Below are 10,291 nucleotides of genomic sequence, written 5' to 3'. Positions count from 1 at the left end.
GTTCTAGGAAATGCTGAGAGGAAGGAGAGAAATTAAAAATCCCCTTTTAGACCTCCTTGGGACATCTACCTCATATTTGCCTATTGCTGAGTTATCCAGTGAATTTTTTAAGAACTATAAGACTTTTCAATTTATTCTAATAGATACAGGATCAGGAACTTCGATAGAATTTTGAAGCTGTCTGTAATTAAATACATATTTTAATGTAAAACCAAACCCTTCTTGCAGTGCATTCGAGTCAAGTATCTTTTTTTTGTGGCCAGATTTTTCAAATTAGTTTCCTTTATTATAACCCATTAAGAGAAATAGAGGATAACTTACTGAACAATGTAATCACATGAAGAGAAACTTAAAATAATCTGCCTTGTTACAAAGATAGCTTATTACAGCAACAGTAGAAAGTTTCTGTTCTTTCCTGCATTTGAGAACATGATAGATATATGTTTATTTCTGTTTCATAAAGAAGGTACAAAGGAAGCTGCTACCTAAGCTAAGCCTCCAGAAGTAAAGACGTGACCTATGCTGAGACAGATCATTTCTACATCAGACACGGGAGGACAGCTCAATCCAGGACAGAGAAGGAAGGAAGAAACAAAGTCAGTGTTTTAAGCTGTTTTAAGCCTCTATTTTAAGCCAGAGCAAGGTAGGTATGATTGCTGCTAACTCCACATCCTTCCACATTGTGAGTCTGGCTGTAAGCACTGTGAGCACTTCTTGCCTGTGTAATTTAGGAGTTTCCTTTTTCCCTTCTGCCTTTTGGAATAATGGTGAAGATGCATGTCTGCAAAGGACTGCAGAGTTTCTGAAAGACAAAATTCAGCCTTTGGTTCACTTGCAAAGACATCTTAGTATAGCTTGGTCCTAGAGGCCAAAGATTCTCTCCCCTCTTTAGCTCCCTTCCCCAGAAGAGTAACTGCATTCCTACTGCCTTCATCTGTTCTCCTAATTTCCTACCTCTGCATACCTCTCATTCACCACCCCTCCCCTTCCTCCACCGATGCAAGCACTGCTCACAGCCTAATACTGACTGTTCAGTCCCTCATACAGCTGGGACCAAAATGTCCAAAGTTGTGGAAAATGGTAAGCAGGAAGAGTGGTCTGCTGTAATACCAGGAGTCAAACATGAGAGGGGAAAATATTCTTCATCACAGCAGAAAGACTGGTAAAGGAAGTTCGGCCATGAGCTAAATTAATAGCTGATTCCTATGTAAGTACATTATCTCGGTAGCATATGAGAATGCCTGTATGTGTAATCATTTGATCTTCTTTTATAACTCTGAATGAATTAATAACTTATCTAAAGGCCAGCTCTAAAACGGAAGAGACTAAGAATATGGAGGCTATATTTTAAATGTTGTGGTCTGAGGACTCTGCTCTTCTGAAATATGTTTTCCAACTTTTCTGAAGAAGTGACTGTATTCATGCTTAGGGAAGCAAAGGAACTTGCTTACTAATACACAGAGAGGTAAGGTCTTGGGTAAAAAAATAGCAGCTGGGCAATCTTGTTAGAAATTCATTAGCCAAGTATTTGTGAATGTACAATAGTTAGTAATGCTACTAGGAATCTACTTTTCAACTTTCTCAGCAGTTAACAAAGCACTCAAATATATATGAACAACTGATAGCTGGTACTAGAATCATCAGTGACTCTGTATTTTACGAACTAAATTCAGGAGTTCTCAGCCACCCTGTCTCTTAAGTTGCAGGAGCTACGGATGCGGAGGAGGCAAGGACAGGATACACATCTCCATCAGAACAGTACTTTCTCAAAGACAAACGCATAACCTTGCACCTCTCACCCAGGGTAAAGCAATTATCTGATAGGGAAAGGCATAGGAGAACCAAAATAAGTTGTTCCTTCCAAATTAGGAATGAAGAACTATATGAATGTTGCTTGGCACAAATTTACTTACGATCTGAAGGAACCAGTATGAACCCAACAAGCTGCCAGAGATAACAGCTCATCGATTTCCCATTTCAAAGGCAGTGTGATAACTGAAAGCATCCAGATATATCACATGGAAATCAAACAGCAACAGCAGCAACAACAAAGGTTCTGATAAAAGCCAAACCCCATTGAAGTCAATGGAAAACCCCAGTGGCTTTCAATAGAACTTGTCAGGCTCGAGGTAAAAAACAACTCTGAGACCAATTTATAATTACTTCATTTCCACTTAGGACAGAAAAATAAAAAAAAAAACGTGAGAGGATGCTTCACATGAATGGTGGCTGCGTTGAGAATTCACATACAGTGAGTTGCGAGGATTTGTGACAGTGCTTTAAGGGACCTTTGCAGAAGCTGATGTCACTTGGCAAGGTTAGCATGTCCCCAGTAAGCATGGCCAGCTGAGCGCCTCTGCGGGACCTCATAGCAGTTACCCTGTTTATATAGGCTCAAGCTCTGCAGGCTGTCAGCACAAGCTACAGCAAACACTGAACTGGGTTGTAAAGATACATGGTGGGGCTGATAAAGCAATAAATAGCGTGAGTAGGCAGGGGAGCACTCACTTTGTCTCTTCTTTCTAAGCGAGTTTAAGGAGTGCAAGGGAAAATAAAGTGCATGGCCAGCTCAAGACGTGAGGAAAGTAGGCAGTAGACATATGTATGCTGTGTCTGCTCATGTCTGAAGCTGAATGTGCCAGAATATGACCCAGCCTCTGATCTACAGAGTCACCTCACTAGATCACGCTACACTAGATAGACTCCAACTGCAGAGAAACACTCAGAACACTCTTATATCAGTTCTGTGCTGCTGGAGCCATGGCCAAGGGGTATTGCCATGTACACCGATTTTATAAGCAACTTTTCTGTTTTTAATAGTGCAAAGGAAATGGATGGGAGACGTCTTCAAAACCATTACAGTCTTCAGAACCATTAGTGGTGTGTTTATAAAGCAGTCACTTGTGTATAGATTATTGTGACAGATGAAATGCAAGAAAACAGGAAAGAACAACCTTTGTCTAAATCCTTGTTAAAAAGAAACAAAAGAAACAAAAAAGAAACAACAACAAAAAAAGAACCCAAACAGGCAAGAAAAGGAATAGGCGGCCTCACCTCCTTCTCCTCCTTTAAAGGTGAGGTTAAGGCAGGTAGTAATTAAAGGACTTAGGCAGCATAGTGAGGATTTGAACCCAAAACTTCGGAAGCCAAGGCCAGTGCCTGAACTGCACATTGGTTTTCTTCTCCATGTGGCCACTACTGGTGAAATGAAAAACAGGTGCAGCCCCACGAGCAGATGGGAGCGCAGCCCTGGCTCCTCTCCGGAGGCTGATACAGGGCTGCCTGCCGGCCAGGAGGATTCCAAGGCCCGGAGGCAGCCAGCACCCCCGGAGCACAGGAAGCACCATCTCCCCCAGCACAGCAAGCGGGAGCAGCGAAGCAGGGGCTGTTGTCTGTCAGCTGTTCCGTGACCTCTGTGACTTCCAATATTGACTTCCCTGTTTTTCAGGCATCTCTATAAAGATCTTAGAAGACTAATTACAATTCCATTCTTTGCAGTAACTGCAGCCAACACTTCTAAGTTGCTGAAACATGACATTTCTTCCCTTGAGTGGACAACTTTGGAATATCTAACGCCCCAAAAATGCCATTAGTCATATGCAGAATCTGTCCATGGGAAAGTTAGTAGTGGTGTGGGATAGATGAGTCAGGTAAGATGAATAACATATTTATTCTGTATCCATAAGAACAGATCCACTTTTGATTTCCAGTTCTCGGGGAACTGACAGTCTACTCTGCAATATGTGGTTAAACAAAGACCTTTGACTGCTTTCTCACCAGGAGGGTGCTACAGGATTAGCGACCGCGCAGTTTCCTTCTCGTAAGCACAAGACAGAAGTCTAACATGCAAAATACCTCCTTTGCCTACCATGAGCTACAGTTGCAGTCGCTTTATGGTACAAGTCACATTTTCCCTATATGTTACTGAGAAGTCAGGGCAATGGGTACACCCTGGTGAACTTGCCTTTAGTTTCCACAGACCATACAGCAGATGCCAAACCCAAGAGGAAAGATGGTGCAAGAGGACAGTCCCAATATTTAGCATCTTGGATGCTTCCAGTCCCAACCATTTCTGTTGCTTTTTGCAAAAACAATCTCTGTAGTGCTGTGTCTGAGAGGGAGTGGTAGTCCTTGTTAATGCTACTTTTATAGCAAAAATATATGTCCATCTGAGCCAAGAAACTCAAAGATGACTGTTTCCTTAGCCTCTATTGAAATTTGGGGCATACATCCTGGTTTGCAACTTTAGGCCAAAAAATAGTGTTAACAAATATGTTCTGCTGATGCTAAACTGTAAATCAAGTGGTTGGGAAAATCTCTTATCCCAGTTTCAGTCAGGTTTTGAAGGAAAACATTCTCCACAGATGACATTAATAGAATCTAACAGCAAGGACCACCCAGGACACTACTGGGAATCTCAAACTGCTTGGCCACAGGTTCTCTCATTTGTTCCTCGCAGCTTCATGTGTGCTCTTTGAGAGGCAAAGAAAGTGTTTCCTTCATTTTGAACTTGGATTTCTCTTCCAGATGAACATTCGTGAATGCATCCAGTCCCAGAGGTGGGTTGTTCCAAACCCCTGTTTGGAGCCAGGCGTGTATGTTATGGAGTCCATCATGACACCACTTTATCAAGAACAGACAAGGAGTTTTGGATCTTGTAAGTACCTTTTCTCCCTGTAAAGAAGTTCCCCCTTTCTTTTAAAAACATCTCAGTCTGTATTGGAAACAGAGGATGTAATTTATTTTTATCGCCTTCCCTGTCAAACTGGCCAACTGCCACAGGTTTCTGCTTTCAGATACAGCAAGAGGCAGGAGAATCTCCATGAAGCACCACTCATTTCTGTGGTTCCTCCTTTGTTATCTTATTCTGAGGCTACCTACTGTGCTATCTTATCACTTCTCCTAATCCTGCAAAACTTCTCTGCAACTCAGTATCTCCCCTTCCCCTGCCAAAAAAAGGGGGAAAAAAAAAAAAAAGAGAACAGCCTTACTTAGGCCTCCCTGCTTCTTTGCTCCTGATTCCTTCCTGGAAGAGCACACTCCTCTTGCTTTGTTACTTTAGGACCCCTTTTTCACTGTCTATCTTACGCCCTCACTCCTCCTTTTCCTAGCTTACATACATTCAGCTGTGTGGCCTCCGTGGGGTATGCCTAATTTCTCACTGTCCAGCCTGCCCTTTGATGTCTGATGAGCAAGAATCCATCTTCTTTTCCATCTCTTCACATGTGCCTTTTAATTACTCTCTTCAGAGAGGCTGTTTACTGACTATCGCTCTGTTTACAATTGAATACAGCTAAACATTTGGTCTTCACAGTTCCCTCTCTTCTACACCACCCACCCAGTTACTTTCCAGTTGTTACAAAATAGATATCACTATAAAGTCACTCAGGCAATGTACTTGCTTTCCCACACCCACCCTCCTGCTCTTAAACACTGTTCTTGCTTCACTTCCAGAGAAGTAAAGTAAGACACTTTATTGGTGTTTTTTGCCTCCAGCTCTCTAACAAAGACATCAGCAGTGAAACTTAACAATTCCATCTTCCTGTTGCAGATATCCCTACCTGGTGTTTTGGAGAAAACCCAGAGAGAGACGTAAGCTTCTGCAAAAGACCTGCAAAACATAAGATGAACTCAATGTGAAGTATGTAAGTATAACCATTGAAATGAGAAGAGGATCATACGCATAAAGACAAAACTGTGTGTATGTCATGAGGGGATCAAGGGCTCTTGGGGTGAGGGAGTGTTAATAGGAGAGGGGGATAGAAACATTAGTCTAGCAAATATGTAGAGGGGAAGAATTATATGGTTATCATGAAGTAAATTGGATCTAAGATGAAAATTCCTTCACATGTCCTCCTCATTGCCCCATATGGAGTTCAAAACAAATAATATGAAGTAAATTAAAAACAAATGTGGCTAGATAACGTTTTTTCCAATGAACCAATTATTGTCAATCGTTTGCATTAAAATAATATTTGGGAGAAGGAAGGAAGGAGATACCTAAAAGAGGTTCAGAAATGATTTATGACAAGGTATGTAAAACTCACTGGGGTATGAGCACGGGAAAGAGTGCATGAGAGGAGAACTGTTGGTAAGAGGTTGCACAATCTAACAGTGGAGCAACCTGAATGCCCCCAATTGCTTGTGTCAGCACGGCAGCCCTGTCTGTACCGTTGGAGATGGCAGCACTTCTTACGGGTGAGGCCTGATGTTTTTCAATTTCACCATCTGCTTTTAGTGGCTTATTACTTTACAGATTTAACTATGGAACAAATTTTTCACTCCTGAGTGAAAATCTGGGCTGAAATATTTTATGATTTTTTGTCAAAAATGATTCAGCCTTTTCCAATAACGAGTATAAGAAAAACTGTAAGTTTGTAAATATTCCTTTTTTTTTTTTTTGCTGCTGATGAGAAATTCTACTGCCCACGTAATAGAACTTACAGTTCACAAAGTAGAAGGGTAACAGATGCTGATATGCATATACAAATTTTTGAGTCCCTTGAGTCCTTATTTTTGAGTTGGGCATATGCATTTTCCTTTAAAACTGCCTGTGTTCATATGTGCTCAGTATGAACTCATTAGATGGCCCTGTGATCCCTCCTGGCAGCCCTCAAGGCAGCCGCAGAGCCTCGTGCTGGAACTGAGGAGGACCCGACGCCTCCTGTCTCCTGGCCTGGCGGCTCGCTGCCCTGCACCGAGGAGGAGGAGGAGCTGCCCGACCAGGTGGGAAGAGCTGGAGGGACCCCAGTCCTGCTGCGTTTGGCAAGGTGTCCGAGCGGGGCAGCGGGCTGCGCCGCGCCAGCCCTCCCGCAGCTCCGCGGAGGGTGACCAGTCCCGACTGGAGACCGTCTCCCCTGCGGCGGAAGCGAGTGCAGGGTGGCAAGGGAAGGGGTGGCCCGGGACAGAAGTGTGTGCCGAGAGCTCAGTTTACATGGCCTTACAGTTGAAACTTCATCAGCTACAGAAATGATAGGTAATGAGTGGTTGTGCTTATTTCATAGGATAACAAATATCTCCAGGAGGCAAAGTAGCCAAACCAGAAAAATACAGTGAGTTATAAAAACAAACATGTCATTTTTTGTTCCATTCATGCTCTTTTCCCAGATTCCCACGAATGATTCTTACACATGCATATAAATGATTCTTATAAATTCATGGATGAAAAATCCATGAAAACTTCATAATGAGATCTTTATTGACACATTTGTTATACTTCTGTAACATGGAATAATGACCATCTGGCTACTGATAGTGACAGGCACTAATTTATGTTGGGCTGATATTCTCCTATTCACTAGATTGTCACTTTTTGTGTCTTTTTTTTGTTGTTTTTGTTTTAGCAAGTATAACCCCCTGTTGTACTTGCATCTCGTGAGGCTCACATTTAATACTAGGAAAGGAGCGAGCATTTAGAAACCTTGTGTGTAATAGTTTCTGCTATTAATTAGTCATGTAAACAAATTAAATGGACATTTAATTAAATGTTACCATTTTAAAGCTAGAAACAGAGCCTAGGCCCTTTAAACTGATGCCCTATGCATTTATCTTAATTAGTCAGGTAGTGTTAGGGGATTAATGTAGTTTAGCTGTTGTATTTATAATCAGACACATTATCATTTATGTAGCCTAGAAAAGATCTGAGTTCTCTCGTGTGAGGTGCTCTACAACTGCAACTGAAGGAAGATCTTCATGACTGACCTTTCTTCACTGCCTCTAAAAAAATAAATTATCGCTACACCAGCTTCTTCAGCTTTTGCAGATCAATCTGATGACAATTCACAACATGCTGCGAAAAGTTTCCCTTGCTCACCACTTTATACCAAGATTTCCTGCCTGAAGAATTGGTGTTCATTATTTGGGATGGGAAGTTTTTATTTGACCATGCTGAAGTTCTAGTCCGAGTGCGTGAGGCAGGTACCCTCACACCACTGTGTATCAAGCACACAAATACTGCCAAGAATTTGTGCAGTTTTGAAAGCGGTTATTTCTCTGGTCAGAGAATGCCATCTCAGAGCACTCTGGAGCAACCAATCTGAGGTGCAGCATGTAAAGTTAAAGAAGTAATTAGAAAGGGGCAGCAGCACATAAAAAGGTTTCCTTTTCATGATTTATAGAAAGTTAGTTCTAATACAAAAAGGAAAAAACAACAACAAAATAAAACAACAACAAAAAATTACCTTCAGTTATGAATAACATTTTGAGAAACTCCTTCTCTCTGACTTGATCTTTAGTATCACTACATTTTAGTAATTTCCCCCCTCCCCCCATTTTTTTCTTAAATTAACTCTTACTTAGCAGGTGCTCTTTTAAAATATATCAAAATATTTGAAAATTCAGGATGAGATGACCAAAGAATTCTAAAGCATTCTATTTACAACACAAACGATTTGGAGTGTTGGTGGCCAAGGCCTGGTCCATGCAAATTATGACCAAAGCAAACATTCCACGTGACTGGAATCAAATCCTTAAACTGAATCCAGATACAGTTGATGCTAGCGGAGCAGGATATTCATGTCTTGACCACAGTGTGAGCGAATCCGCGTTGATGGTGACATTAGCTGTTGGCTAACACAAACGGTGCGGTAACGGCGCAAACCGCTGCTGTCCCCTCGCGTGCCCAGCAGCTCCTGCCTTACCTGCTCCGAGAGGAGCAGCAGGGAGGCGAGGAGGCAGCTGCTCTGCTGGCGCCTCCCGGGGGCCCCGCTGGCAGCGCCTGCAGAGCTGCAGCAGCCGGGGAGCAGCGCGGGGCCGGCGACGGGGCCGTTCCTCCCCGCGGGCCGCGGCCGCGAGGGCAGCAGCCGCCCCGTGCACTGCTCTAGGGCAGCGCCGCGAGCCCCGATGCGCCGCCCCGTCCGGCAGCGCCGCGAGCTCCTGCCCTGCCGCCCGGCACGACGCTGCAGCGCCCAACCCGGCCGGGCTGGCGAGGGGCTCCCACGCGCGCCGGGGGCAACAGCGGCTGCCGCAGCTCCTGGTACTGGTCCTGGTGGCTCTGCTGGAACCCAACTCTAAATGCTCCCAGGCACCAAGATTGGGACAAACAATCTTTCCACAAGACATTTTAGCAACTACAGGTTAAGTATAATTAGAAAGCGTGAAGTATTAACATTGTAAGCAAAAAAGCAAAACCAAAACTTTATTACCACTACCTACCCTGACTTTCATAACCTGTTGCATTATGTTCTGCTGCCATTTCCTAGTGTTAACGGCAAGAATGTTAGTTCTTGGGGGAATGCTAATGCTTCTGTAAAGAATCTGGACTCTTCTTTTAATTTAACAGTAACCACTTGGTGCTGGAGAAGGAAAGATTGAAGTTAATGTCTTTCTCAATGCTTTAGGAGCCTTCCCTATACATATTCCTGACATGCTTAGGGATTTATAGTGGAATATTGTTTAACAAGGGAATCCCAACACAGATCTTACTTTCAAAAAATAAGAAACATAATGGAGAAACCAAAAGAAGGGACTGTAACAAAGCAAGCAGAATGAGGAGTTGGTGATAAAGTAGTACACACAAACAGGACAGCACAAGTTTTGTAAGAAATGATGAAGAGGCAAAAAATCCTTTTTACTCTAAAAGTGACAAACTTGGAGGTATCACATTCAAGAAAGGGGGACATGAATAATGATAAATGCTGAAAGTCTGCTTTGCAGTCATGTGTGGTCTATTAAAAATGAAAAACTGGGTAAGGTACCAGGGCATCTCCTCCATGGTTACTAATAAAAGTTGACAGCCAGAAGACGTACTTACATGACCGAGTCTCACCTCCCGTATTTGGCCAGATCATGTTTAAGATCTGCCAGTGCTGGTAGGTCAAAATAAAAAATAAAAAAGAACTTAGCAATTTAACCATGCCAACGAGTCTTTTACAATGTAAATTACATCTTAATATTTGTTAAGATTACATAGAAAGGACATTATCAAGAGTTGGACGCAATGGAGTACACAGTAGCTATACTGACTGAAAATACACATTTTCAGTTAGAATCTATAGGTATTTATACCTTTATTTGCATTTTTCTTTGATGCCCTTGGCTTTTTTTTTTTTTTTTACATAAGTGCTGGGGAAACAAAAAGAAGTTCTACATAATTGAGTTCTTTCCATTAAGCAGTTTCAAATTAGAAGTTGCGTGAAAACTTCACTCCTGTCCGATTGTAGCTTGGGACCCTGCAAGATACCATTTCTTTGGTTTGCACCGGCAGAAAGAGGTAAGAATGGTAGAAAAGGGAAAATTTTCATTTCAAGTTTAAACTCTTTTTCCCCACAAGAACTACACGGGTGCGCGAGCC

At 42.5% G+C, this 10,291-nt stretch overlaps 2 long non-coding RNA genes across 2 annotated transcripts; both read left to right on the top strand.

Moving 5' to 3' along the window:
- Positions 1–569: 569 nt before the first annotated feature.
- Positions 570–4,586, top strand: LOC148596395 (uncharacterized). The gene is made up of 2 exons (XR_015913521.1): positions 570–600; positions 4,528–4,586. It is a non-coding gene; the product is annotated as an uncharacterized LOC148596395 (long non-coding RNA).
- Positions 1,762–4,158, top strand: LOC148596396 (uncharacterized). The gene is made up of 2 exons (XR_015913525.1): positions 1,762–1,804; positions 3,971–4,158. It is a non-coding gene; the product is annotated as an uncharacterized LOC148596396 (long non-coding RNA).
- Positions 4,587–10,291: the final 5,705 nt, after the last annotated feature.

This window comes from Tinamus guttatus, unplaced genomic scaffold, assembly GCF_059628265.1.
Source record: "Tinamus guttatus ecotype Peru unplaced genomic scaffold, ASM5962826v1 Tinamus_guttatus_pri_ptg000004l, whole genome shotgun sequence".
Taxonomy (NCBI): Eukaryota; Metazoa; Chordata; class Aves; order Tinamiformes; family Tinamidae; genus Tinamus; species Tinamus guttatus.
The sequence above is the reverse complement of the archived record's forward strand: the minus strand, read 5'-3'. Positions and strand labels throughout refer to the sequence as shown.